This window comes from Myotis yumanensis, unplaced genomic scaffold (genome assembly GCF_028538775.1).
Source record: "Myotis yumanensis isolate MYYU_CA2020_CCGP unplaced genomic scaffold, mMyoYum1.0.hap1 SCAF_1, whole genome shotgun sequence".
In the NCBI taxonomy this organism is placed as follows: Eukaryota; Metazoa; Chordata; class Mammalia; order Chiroptera; family Vespertilionidae; genus Myotis; species Myotis yumanensis.
In genome coordinates this window covers 205,723,512-205,737,045 of record NW_027223752.1, presented here as the reverse complement: position 1 = coordinate 205,737,045, position 13,534 = coordinate 205,723,512, and the positions used below count along the sequence as shown (strand labels likewise).

At 40.4% G+C, this 13,534-nt stretch overlaps 1 non-coding gene across 1 annotated transcript; it reads right to left on the bottom strand.

The window, feature by feature from the left end:
- Window positions 1-1,382: 1,382 nt before the first annotated feature.
- On the bottom strand, window positions 1,383-1,512 carry LOC139001384 (small nucleolar RNA SNORA42/SNORA80 family). The gene has a single exon (XR_011469979.1). It is a non-coding gene; the product is annotated as a small nucleolar RNA SNORA42/SNORA80 family (small nucleolar RNA).
- Window positions 1,513-13,534: the final 12,022 nt, after the last annotated feature.

Below are 13,534 nucleotides of genomic sequence, written 5' to 3'. Positions count from 1 at the left end.
TTGGTGTTGAAGGTTTTTTAAAAATATATTTTTATTTATTTCAGAGAGGAAGGGAGAGGGAGATAGAAACATCAATGATGAGAGAGAATCATCAGTTGGCTGCCTCCTACACGACTCCTACTGGGGATCGAGTCCACAACCTGGGCATGTGACCTTGACTGGAATCGAACCCAGGACCCTTCAGTCCACAGGCCGACACTCTATACTAGTGATGGCAAACCTTTTGAGCTTGACGTGTCAGCATTTTGAAAAACCCTAACTTAACTCTGGTGCTGTGTCACATATAGAAATTTTTTGATATTTGCAACCATAGTAAGACAAAGATTTATATTTTTGATATTTATTTTATATATTTAAATGCCATTTAACAAAGAAAAATCAACCCAAAAAATGAGTTCACGTGTCACCCCTGACATGCGTGTCATAGGTTCGCCATCACTGCTCTATACACTAAGCCAAAATGGCTAGGGCTACTGTTGACTCTTACAAGTTCTTTGTAAGTTTTGGATATTAACCCCTTATCAAATGTATCATTAGCAAATATGTTCTCTCATTCAATGGATTATCTATTCATTTGATTGATGGTTTCCTTGGCGGTGCACAAACTTTTTAATTTAATATAGTCCCATGTGTTTTTTATTTCTTTTGTTTCCCTTGCTTGAGGCAAGATATATATATATATATATATATATATATATATATATATATATATATATATATAAAATGTTCAAGATTTTATTGCCTGTGTTTTCTTCTAGGATGTTTATGGTTTTGAGTCTAACTTTAAGACTTTAATCTATTTAGAGTTTATGCTTGTGTGTGGTGTAATAATGTGGTCTAGTTTCATTTTTTTTTTGCACATATTTGTCCAATTTTCCCAACACCATTTAGTGAATTGACTATCTTTACCCCCTTGTATGTTCCTGCCTTCTTTGTCAAATATTAATTGACCATAAGGCATGGGTTTGTTTCTGAGCCCTCTATTCTGTTCCATAGATCTACATGTCTGTTTTTATGCCAGTACCATGCTGTTTTGATTACTGTGGCCTTGTAGTATAGTTTAATATCAGGTAACATGATTTCTCCAACTTTGCTCTTCTTTCTCAGATTGCTATAGCTATTTGAGATCTTTTGTGGTTCCATATATTTTTTGGAATATTTGTTCTAGTTTTGTGAAATACACCATTGGTATCTTGATAGAAATTTCATTGAATCTATAGATTGCTTTGGGTAGTTTTATGATGTTAATTCTTCCTATCCATTAACATGATATACATTTCCACTTATTTGTAACTTCTCCAATTCCCCTCCCTCCCTCCCTCCTTTCTTTCTTTCTTTCTTTCTTTCTTTCTTTCTTTCTTTCTTTCTTTCTTTCTTTTTTATACTGTACAACCCCCTTCAGTGCTCACAGCCCACAGGTAAGGAGGTTGGGCAATGGTTCAATGATGCAATATACTGTGGTATGGGTTCACTATGAGAGGCCCACAAAGAAGGGCCCATCATAAAAAATTCAATTTCTTTCTTCAGTGTCTTAAAATTTTCTGAGTATAGGTCTTTTACATTCTTGGTTAAATATATTCCTAGGTGGTTTGTTTTTGTTTTAAATATATTTTTATTGATTTCAGAGAGAAAGGGAAAAGGAGATAGAAACATCAATGATGAGAGAAAATCATTGATCAGCTGCCTCCTGCACACCCCCTATTGAGGATAAAGCCTGCAACCTGGGCATGTGCCCTGACCAGGAATCAAACCATGACCTCCTGGTTCATAGGTTGATGTTCAACCACTGAGCCACATCGGCAGGGCCTCAGTGTTTGTTGTTGTTGTTGTTGTTTTTGATGCAATTGTAAATGGGATTGTTTTCTTAGTTTCCCTTTCTGATAGTCCATTATTTGGTGTATAAAAATGCAACTGATTTCTCAGTATTTATTTTGTGTCCTGAATTTATTTATCAGTCTTAGTAGTTTTTTTATGGATCACATATTTTTACATCGTCACAGCTATGCTAATATTTTTGTCTTCTGTTTTCGTCTTTTAACACTTTTTAGCCTAAACATATAAGATAAATATATTTCTAGTACTTTTAATAATTATCATATGTAATAACTAGAGTATCTTTTCTTATTGATGTACCATGAATCATTAATCTGGTCCTTTAATGTGTATTTGTATTTTAAAGTTATTTGCCTCAAGAGCTAAAACTAACTTACTTTCTTGTCCCTGGGCTAAACAATTCTGGATCAGATAAAAGTAACTTAGCTATTTGCTCTATGAAATTCTTGCCCCTAGGAGATACCACTATGAATCAACTAAAATAATTTATTATCAAAATGAATAACTTGTTTATTTACACTTGTTTCAAAAATTTTCACCTTGTTGTGCTCATTAATCCAACACTATCCTATCTAATAATAGACACACATGGTAATTAACCGTACCTTCGCTACCATCGCCATTGGCTGATCAGCGTGATATACAAATTAACTGACAACAAAGATGGCGGCTAATTTGCATACTGCAGGCAGGGCGGGACACCAGGAGCCGCCATCCAGGCCCCTATGTGCAACCCCAGGAGCCACCAGAAAGCCAGGCCGCAGGCAAGGCGGCCCCCCAGGACCAGGAGCCACCTTGCCTGTGGCCCGTGATCGTGATCGGAAAGCCAGGCCACAGGCAAGGTGGCCCCCTAGGACTCAGGAGCTCATTGGCGAGGTCTGCAAGCAAAGCAGTGATCAAGCTATGAGGGGGAGGGTGGTGGGCGGAAGGAGCTACAGGAGCAGCTCTGGCTAGAGACTGAAGACTCTGGCCAGAGCAAGGAGCAAAGACTGAAGGCTCCAGCCGCATCAAAGACTGTGTCCAGAGCGAAGATGGAAGGCGGTGGCCAGAGTGAAGGTCTGGGTCCTGGATGCCAGAGGAAAACTGGTGCTGGCAGCCAGGGTAAAGAAGGCCTATTGCACGAATCTTCGTGCAACGGGCTTCTAGTTATATTATAAACCCTGATCATTCCCAAACAGTTCCCTGCCTTGCCAGACCTGATTAAGTTATCCAACTTGGGCCTAAAACCCTATAAATATCCTCCTCTGAGCACTAAGGTTCTGTCAAGTGCTGTTTCTGCAGTATTCTAATAGGCAGCTTTGCTTGATCAATAAGTTTTCCTGGGGGTCTTTGGATGTTAATGATTGGCAACAATAATCTACATCCTAGGATTATCACAAGCAGTGAATGAAATCAAGTACAGTAATTACTTTAATCACAGAACAAGAATGTATGACCTATCATGGTTTCCTGTTTTTCTTTTGCTGCACGGAAGCACAGAAATACATTTAGTGCGTAATCATAAGAACTTGGAGCTTTGGTTTCTCAGATTGTTACTTTCTATTTTTCACAGCTTTATATTCTTTATATTCTTTCTTTCTTTCTTTCTTTCTTTCTTTCTATCCTCACCTGAGGATATTTTCCCATTGATTTTTAGAAAGAGTGGGAGGAAGGGGAAGAGACAGAAAAAGGGAGTCATCAATGTGAGAGAGACACATTGGATTGGTTGCCTCCCGCCCATGCCCCAACCAGGATTGAACCTGCAACTGAGGTATGTGCCCTTAACTGGATTTGAACCCGGGACCCTCCCATCCGTGGGCTGATGCTCTATCCACTAAGCCAGACTGACTAGGGCTTTCATATTTTAATTTTTATTATTCTTTTAATCATCACCCAAGGATATGTTTTTATTGATTTTTTTTAGGGGTGGGGGGTGGTGGAAATTCATGTGAAAGAGTAACATTGGTTGCCTCCTGTACAAGTATCAGCATGAATGGGGTTGTGGGTTGAGAACCAAAATTTTCTTCAACAACAGAGACATTTTTCTGCGAAAAACTTGGTAGAGAACCGAGTTGTTCGAGATAGGAGCTGGTGAAGAACAGACTTTTCTTGAACGTCTCCCATCTCGAACAATTCAGTTCTCCACCAAGTTGTTTGTGGCAAATGTTTTAGACCCGACAACTCTTTCATGCTGGTACCTATATTATCAATCACGCATTTCTCAAGAGAGAATGTGTGAGAATGAGTTAGTTTGCCACTAAACCCCGCGTTGTTAACATCCCAGAAAATTGTGCTGTGAATCTTTTCGTTTGTGCTGTGAATCATGCTTTTGCTTTTGCTGCTGCTTAGTATTACTATTTAAATATGTACAGTAAATCACCATGGTTCCTAAGTAGGTTAGTGATAGCAGCAAAGAGAAAAGGAAAGTTGTGAAAACAATGATAGACCTTAAAAAAGAAATAATTCCGGGGTGAGGGCATGTGCTGGGAGATGGGAGCAACTGGGGAGAGATCAATAGGGAGAAAAGGAGACTTATGTAATACTTCAAACAATAAAAAATTTAAATAAAATAAAATAAAAATTTGTAAGAAGTAAAAAAAAAAGAATTGCAAAGTATATAGAGGTGTTCATGTGTCTCATCTGGCTGCTGAGTATGGCATGGGGGAATCAATGATAAGCACAATTTTTAAAATGTAAAGAGGCCATCAAGAGTGCTGCTAAGGATGTGAAAGTGCTCACGAAATAAGGATCACAGGAAATTGAAGAAGTAAAAAAATTGTGTTGATTTGGACAAATGAAAAGCAGTTAGCCGGTGACAGCATTTCGGAGGCAATGATATGTGAAAAAATGAAGACGCTGATACTGACCTCCTTAAACATACCCCTGAAACTAGTGCTGGAAGTGATTTAGTTAAGGCTAGTAAGGGATGGTTTGATAAATTTAAGAAAAGACGTGGCATTCATGCTATACTGAGGCACGGGGAGGCTGCCAATTCTAGCAAAGTACTTGCTGATAATTTCATGACAGAATTTCAAGAATAGTACATAGAGGCTGAGGGATTTGATCCCCAACAAGTGTTCAGTTGTGATGAGACAGGCCTCTTCTGGAAGAAAATGCCAAAGAGGACCCACAGCACACAAGAGGAGAAATCATTGCCAGGACACGAGCCAATGAAGGAAAGGCTGATGTTACCGTTGTGTGGGGATGCGAGTGGAGACTTTATATTAAAGCCTCTACTTGTCTACCATTCTGAAAACTTGTGAATTTTCAAGAAAAATAATGTCATGAAAAACAAGTTGAATGTTATGTGGAGGGCTAATAGTAAAGCTTTGGGAACCAGGCAATATTTTATTGAATGGAGTCATGAAGTGTGAATGAATTCCTCCAGGAAAAACAACTGCCACTCAGGGCACTGCTTGGAATGGAAAAGGATCCTGCCCACCCTCCAGGCTTGGAGGCTGAGTTGGTGCAGGAGTACAGCTCCATCGCTGTCAGGTTCTGGCTACCTAACACAACTCCCCTTACCCGGCCCATGGGCCAGCAGGCCATTTCTAAGTTTAAGAAACTTGACACAAAGGCACTGTTTCAAAGGTGTTCTGAGGTGACCTCTGAAACTAATTTAACCCTCAGGGAGTTCTGGAAGGAACATTTTAATATCCTCACTTGCTTGAGGCTCAGAGACAAAGCATGGGTGGAGAGGCGGAGGATCTTTCAGTACCATGCAATCAGCCTGGAAGAAACTGTGGCCTGAGTCTATTGCTGAAAGAGACTTTGAGGGCTTCACGGATAATGTATCTGTTGTGGAGGATATTGCGTCTCTTGGCAAGTCCATAGGGTTGGAGGTGGATGATGATGATGTGGAGGAGTTGATAGAGGACCACAACACTGAGGTGACCACCAAGGAACTCCAAGACCATCAGAGAGAGCAGCGGCTAAGGAGCTCTCTTCAGAGGAGGAGGAGGGAAGGGAAAATATCCCTACTTCACTAATCAAGGAAATGCTTGGGAAATGGGGAGAAATGCAAGTTTTATTGAAAAAATATCACCCTGACAAATTAAACTTGTTCAGTGACAATGCAGTGTTTCACTTCAGGTGAGTGTTAAAACACAAGCAAAACCAAACATCATTGGAAGGTTTTTAGTGAGACGGAGGCCCAATGAGCCTGAAGCAAATTCTAGTGGAGCAAAGAGACAAAAGAGAGAAAGAACCGCGGAACCTGACTCCCCTCCAAATAGTAACATCTCTCCACCCTCCTCTCCATGTTCAGTCATCTACAGCTCTCAACATTAAAGGTAAGGTCTAGTGTGTATGTAAATTTTCATTTTATACTGTAAATTTCATTTTTTTTTTTGTTAAAATTTAATTTACATTTCATGTCCTTTCTGTTTTTAAAGTGTTTATTTATAGATTAAGCAGTACATCCTATATAATAAAAACCTAATAGTGCAAATTGACCAAATGGCAGAACTACCGGTCAGCAGGGGGCAGGGCTGGCGAGCGGGCGGCACCAGGCCAGCCAAGGCGGGTGCAGAGGGAGGGGACAGTGATTGGGGGGGTGGCCACTTGCTGACCTATGCTGGGCCCCCAATTGGCCCTCCGGTCGCCTCCTACAGAGGGAGGTCAGACTGTGGCTTAGGCCCACTTCCCATGGGACCAGGCCTACACTGTCAGATGGACATCCCTCGAGGGTTCCCAGACTGCAAGGGGGCACAGTCCCAGCTGAGGGACCACCACCCCCCCACTCCCCTGAGTGCACTAATTTTTGTGCACCGGACCTCTAGTTAGACAATAAGAAAGGTTAAGACAGAGAATCATTTGGAGGTCTGGAACGGATTAATTCAATTTACATTTTTTCTAATGGGAAAAAAATTATTTGGGTTTCAAAAAAATAGCTTCTCAAACAGCCTTCCAGAACAAATTAACTTCAAGAACTGAGAGTCTACTGTATCTGAAAGTCTAAACAATAATGTTCTTTGCAGTGCATGTCAGGCAGCTTCTAAGATAGCCCACAATGATCACTTCCCTCCTCTTCCCTTTTCTTGAAACATCAAGACCTAATGTGGAATAAGAAACTTAGAAGAGAGCCCTGGCTGGTGTGGCTCAGTTGGTTGAACATCATCTGTGCACCGAGGAGGGATCAACAGCTCAATTCCTGGTCAGGGCCTGTACCCAGGCTTTGGGTTTGATCACTGGTCAGTGTGCGTATGAGAGGAGGAGACGGGGGCAACCAATCTGTTTCTCTCTCACATTGATGCTTCTCTCTCCTCCTCTCTTCTCTTTCTAGAAAATCAATTTAAAACACACAGGAACTTAGAAAAGTAAAGAACTGACATTCACTGAGCATTCAGTATGTGCCAGGTACTCTTCTAGGTGTTCTCCACCTGTGATCTCATTCTGTCCCCACATTAGCCCTGTTAAAATGGCATTATTATTCTGAATCACCAGACTAAGAAAGGCAGGCTGAGAGAGGTTAAAGAATTTGCCTGAGGTCTCACTCTAAGTGGCAAAGCCAGGATTCCACCCGGGCCTGTCTGACTCAGCTTATACTTTCTCCCCTGTTATCACTTTACTTCTCAGACTTATATTGTTTTTACTGCAATTACAGAAGGTGAGGCTGAGGTTTCAGGGCAGGAGTCTGTTTATATAGAACCTCACAGGGAAAAATAACATCCTGGAGCAGTAAGGATCAAATGGAAATATACTGCAAGCCACACATGAAATCTAAAATTTTCTAGCAGCTGCAACTGAACATAGTAAAAAGAAACAAGTGAAATTAGTTCTTTAAACTTTTCTATTGAAAGTATTTTTAGATTTACAGGAAGCTGCAAAAATAGTACAGGAGTATTCCGTGTTCCCCTTTCCACATTCCTCCAATAAGAATATCTTATATAATTATAATGTCAAAATAAGGAAATTGACAGTGATATAATCCACAAACCTTATTCTGATTTCATTAGATTTACATGCATACAAAACTGTTCCATCACAAGAAAGATCTCCTTTGTGGTACCCCATTGTACTCACAAGCCATCACCCCACATCTCATTCTTTCTTTTTTTAAATATGTTTTTATTGATTTTTAGAGAGAGAAGAAGGGAGAATAATAGAGAGAAACATCAATGATGAGAAAGAATCATCAATTGGCTGCCTCCTGCATGCTTCCTTCTAGCAACTGAGCCTGCAACCCGGGCATGTGCCCTGACTGGGAATCCAACTGGATCTTGTGGCTCCGGGTCAATGCTCAACCACTGAGCCACACCAGCCCAGCTCATTCTTTTTTTGTTATTGAATTTATCGGGATGACATTGGGTAATAAAATTATATCGGTTTCAGGTGTACAATTCCATAATACATTATCTGTATATTGCATTGTGTGTTCACCACCCAAGTCAAGCCTTCGTCTATCACTATTTACCCACCTTGATCCTCTTCTACCTCCCCACAACCTTTCCCTCTGGTAATTACCATACTGTTGTCTATGAAGTTTTTTTGTTTGTTTGTTTTGCTTTGCTTAACCCCTTCATTTTTTTCAGCCTGCCCTCCAACCCCCTTAGTTAGACAGAGCAAGGATGATGGGCCAGGTACAGAAGAAGGTCACCAGGGCTGAAAGCTCTGGGTGTCTAGCAAAGGACAATTGTAGGGTGGGACCTAGTCCCCAGGGTGTCTTTCCTCCCATAGCTTATTGCTGTCAGCCTGTTCTCTGTACCTATGAGTCTGTTTCTATTTTGTTTGTTAGTTTATTTTGTTCATTAGATTCCACATTTAAGCAAAATCATGTGGTATTTGTCTTTCTCTGACTGGCTCATTTCACTTAACATAATACTCTTTAGATCCATCTATGCTGTTGCAAAAGGTAAGATTTCCTTCCTGTTTTATGGCCTAGTAGTATTCCATTGTGTAAATGTACCACAGCTTTTTTATCCACTCATCTACCGATGAACACTTGGGCTGCTTCCCAATATTGGCTATTGTAAATAATGCTGCAATGAACACAGGAGTGCATATATTCTTTTAAATTCATATTTCGGGTTTCTTCAGATATATTCCCAGAAGTGAAATCTCTGGGTCACTATATCTCATTCTTAACAACTTGACCCCATCTAATCTATTCTTTATATCTACAATTATGTCTGTTTGAGATGATATGTAGATGTAATTATACAGTATATTAATTTCCTAAAGCTGCTTAACCAATTACCACAAACTGGGTAGCTAAAACAACATAAATTTATTATCTCACAGTTCTGGAGCCTAGGAGTCTAAAATCAGGTGTCAGCAGGGCCAGTCTTCCTCTGACTAACCTTTAGGGCAGTGATGGCGAACCTGACACGCGAACCCATTTTTTTGGTTGATTTTTTTTGTTAAATGGCATTTAAATAGATAAAATAAATATCAAAAATATAAGTCTTTGTTTTACTATGGTTGCAAAGATCAAAAACTTTCTATATGTGACACAGCACCAGAGTTAAGTTAGGGTTTTTCAAAATGCTGAGGGGCCGAGCTCAAAAGGTTCGCCATCACTACTCTAGGGAAAGAGCCATTCCATGTCTCTCTCTTCCAGTTTCCAATTGTTGCCAGCTTCTTTGGCTTGTGGCCACATCACTCCAATCTCTACCTCAGTCTTCACCTTAACTTGTCCTCTGTGAATCTCATGAATACACTTGGGACACACCAGGATAATCTAATTTCAAGATCCTTAATGTAATTACGTCAACAAAATCCTTGAGATCAAACTATACCTGGCATGTGTGGCTGGAGCCCTGTGAGTGAGGGTGAGAGAAGGAGGAGATATTGTAGGAGATGTGGGGGGGAAATAGTAGGAGATGAAAAAGTTAAAATACCAGTTGATAAATTACTTTTTGTTGTTGTTGTTGTTAATCCTCACCCGAAGATGTTTTTCCATTGAATTTTAGAGAGAATGGAAAGGAGAGGCAGAGGAAGAGAAACATCGGTGTGGAGAGAGACACATTGATTGGTTGCTTCCCGCACATGCTCTGACCAGGGCGGAGGATTGAGCCTGCAACCGAGGTACCACGTGCCCTTGACCAGAATCGAACCCGGGACCCTTTGGTCCTCGGGCCAACGTTCTATCCACTGAACCAAAGTGACTAGGGTAATAAATTACTTAATTGTGGCTTGAGATCAAAGCGTGGGGAAGCGGTGTATATTATTAACTATTAAGTTGCTTTGTAAGCATGGACTTAATGTCATGTGGCCAAAAATGTTGCTGCAATAAATCATAAATTCCTGGACAGGTCATGGGGTGTAGCCATGCCTCAGGCCTATAACTTCTTTAGTAAAAGGTTTTTAAGCAAGCCCTGCCCATTGTTCTTGTGCATCTAGGTTAACACACCTTTGAAATGCCAGAAGTAATACCTCTCGAAGGCTAAGGCGTGACCATCCTCAAGAGAGTACATAATTTTGATTACTACCCTGTAATCCAATCCCTGCCTTACTTTCTCTCACCTCCAGGTAACCTTCCTTAACCTCCTTCATTTCAAATGCATAAAATAAACTGCAAAACTATTATTCTTGGAAGCATTTGCGATCTTACTTCCCAGCAGTTACTGTCAGTTTTGGCTCAAATAAACTCATAAGAATTCTCTACAGGTTTGGACGCTCTTATGTCCACAGTCAGGAGAGATGAAATAATCCTGACATCTATTCTAAGCCATGGAAAATCTGAATAAACTATCCTTGTCTGAGACCTAGAGTATGCATTTCTGTCTGTCGGGTTCAATGTTTCAATCCTCTCTGGGCAGACACTCCTCCACCCCCTTCATTTTCCTTGTTTCTAGGTTACATGCGGACTAGCTTCTTAGGGAACACATACTTTCTTCTGAGCACAATATAGGAATTTAGATTTTTATCTTCATCCAATTCAATATGCTTGACTTGGTTAAAGTTAGATTGTGTGACAACCACAATTGTGAAGAGATTGCAGTGCTCTGGTTTTGTTTCTGGGAGAACTCATCACTGCGTATGTAAGGTCTCTTAGAGCTAACCAAGCCCCTATCTTAAGGGTGTCTGTCCTAGACTGTGCCATGCACTTCATCTTCAGTCCCGATTTGCTCCAACTCCTTTCTGGCTTATCTGACTTTCTTTCCTGCATCCCTCCTCCTGCCTCTTTTATCTTTCAGCCAAGGATGAGTCTCCCTTCCTGAATGACACACTAGGAATAACCTTAAGGTAACTGATGTCTAGACTTTGAAATCTTTCCTTGTAAATTGTGTGCATGTGCTGCTTAGTTTCCTGGAAGTCATACTCTACCTCCGCCTTGAAGCTTTGCCTAGCTGGAAGCAGTTTTTCCTCCAAACTCTAAAAAAGCACTGCCTGTGCTTTTATTAATCAGGGTATTCCCCGCCCACCCCCCAAGCTAGATTACAAACTATTTAAGGTCAAAACCTATTTTATACTTCTTTACCTGTCTCCCACCCCTCACAACCTTGTGCCTTAAACAGAGAAGGTGCTTAGTAAATATCTGCTAAATAAAACAGCTTTAAGGATAGAAAATGACTTTTTAGCATAAATTGGTAGAGACTCTATCAAGAGAAGAATCATCATGCTCAGATATAACATTTTAGATTTTGAAGACTTACCAAAATTATGCAAATAACCCCCCTTCCCTCCCCCCCAACACACACACACACACACACACACACACACACACACTGCTTTCTGTTGTTTACAGCTATAATTTTAAAGTCAGGCTTATTGAGGTATACCTCTGATTCAATAAAATTTGCCCTTTTAAGTTGTTTATTTCTTCTTTTCTTTTTGTTAATCCTCAACCAAGGATATTTTCCCATTGATTTTTAGGGAGAGTGGGAGGAGAGGAAGAGACAGAGATAAACATCAATGATCAATGTGAGACACATCGATTGGTTGCCTCCTGCACACACCTTGACCAGGGTGGAGGAACCTGCAACAGAGGCATGTGCCCTTGACTGGAATCAAACCCGGGACCCTTCAATCTGCAGGCCGACGCTCTATCCACTGAGCCAAACCAGCTAGGTCTAAATTGTTTATTTCTATGAATGTTGAGAAGTTTATAGAGTTGAATAGCCAAGATATAGCTCACTGACATCACCCCCAAATTCCCTTGTGCCCTTTTGTAGTCAAATTCCTTCCCTCACTGCCAGCCCCTGGCAACTGATGATCTGCTTTGTGTTTCTATAACTTGCCTTTCCCAAAATGTCATATACATGGAATTATAAGGTAAGTGACCTTTTGTATCTGACTTCTTTCACTTAGCACAGCGGTTCTCAACCTGTGGGTCGCGATCCCTTTGGAGGTCAAATGACCCTTTCACAGGAGTCGCCTAAGACCATCCTGCATATCAGATATTTACATTATGATTCATAACAGTAGCAACATTACAGTTATGAAGTAGCAACGAAATTAATTTTATGGTTGGGACACAACATGAGGAACTGTATTTAAAGGGCCAGAAGGTTGAGAACCACTGATAGCACAATGAAAAGTTGCATTATAGTTGCATGTATTAGTAGCTAGTTCCTTTTTATTGTAATTGGAAGGGTCCAGAATACCTCTTTTTATTTTTCAGAAGAAGGCATTTGAGTTCCTGAAAGCTCTTATCTTTCTAAAAGCAGGACCTCCCAAAAGAACTAAAAAGAAACCAATTGTCATAAATCCCTTTTCCAAGCAGGGATGATTCACTCTTATCACAAGATGAGAAGTCTTCACACTACATCTAACCAGACATTGTCACAAAACTATTATATCTCCTATCTATTCTCCTGAGGCACAGTTATCTTTCCAGTCATTGTTTTTCCATAAATGTCCTTTCTCCTTTTCCCTTCACTTAGAAGAAGTTCTTTGTTTGCCTTAGCTGGTTTGGCTCAGTGGATAGAGTGTCGGCCTGTGGACTGAAGGGTCCCAGGTTCGATTCCAGTCAAGGGCACATGTCCAGTTGCGGGCTCGAGCCCCAGTAGGGGGTATGCAGGAGACAGCCAATCAATGATTCTCTCTCATCATTGATGTTTCTATCTTTCTCTCCCTCTCCCTTCCTCTCTGAAATCAATAAAAATATATTAAAAACAAACACAAAACTGATAAAAAAAAATAGTTTTTTGTTTTAACATGTGCCCTTCTCCACTGATCTTATCAAGTTGGTATATGAGCCCAAATTCTAACTTCTCCTTTGAGTCACATTGTGTGTGTGTGTGTGTGTGTGTAACGTCTATATACCTTAGCAAAAATATGGTGCCTAAATTTTATCTTTTGCTAATCTGTCTTTTGTCATCTTGATTCCCAGGACCCCAATCACTTAAACTAAGAGAGTTCAGGGAAAGTTTCAATTCCCTGACACTGTTATTCTATTGTATGGACATATTAAAATTTGTTTATTCATTCAACCAGTTGGACTTTTGGGTTGTTCCTAGTTTTTGAACACTTCCCTGCAGGGTCTTTGTGTGTCGTATAGTTTCAATTCTCTTAAGTTAATATCTAGGAATGGGATACCTAGATTATATGCTAAGTGTCTCTATAAGAAACTGCAAGACCCCAGGTGGGATGGCTCATTGGTTGGACATCATCTGGATGGGCTGGGGTTGTGGGTTCAATCCCTGGTCAGGACACATACAAGCAGCAACCAATGAGTGCATGAATGGGTGGAAAAACAGATCAATGATGTTTCTCTCTCTCTCTCCCTTCTTCTCTAAAATTAATGGGTGAAAATTTAAAAAAGAAAGAAAATGCG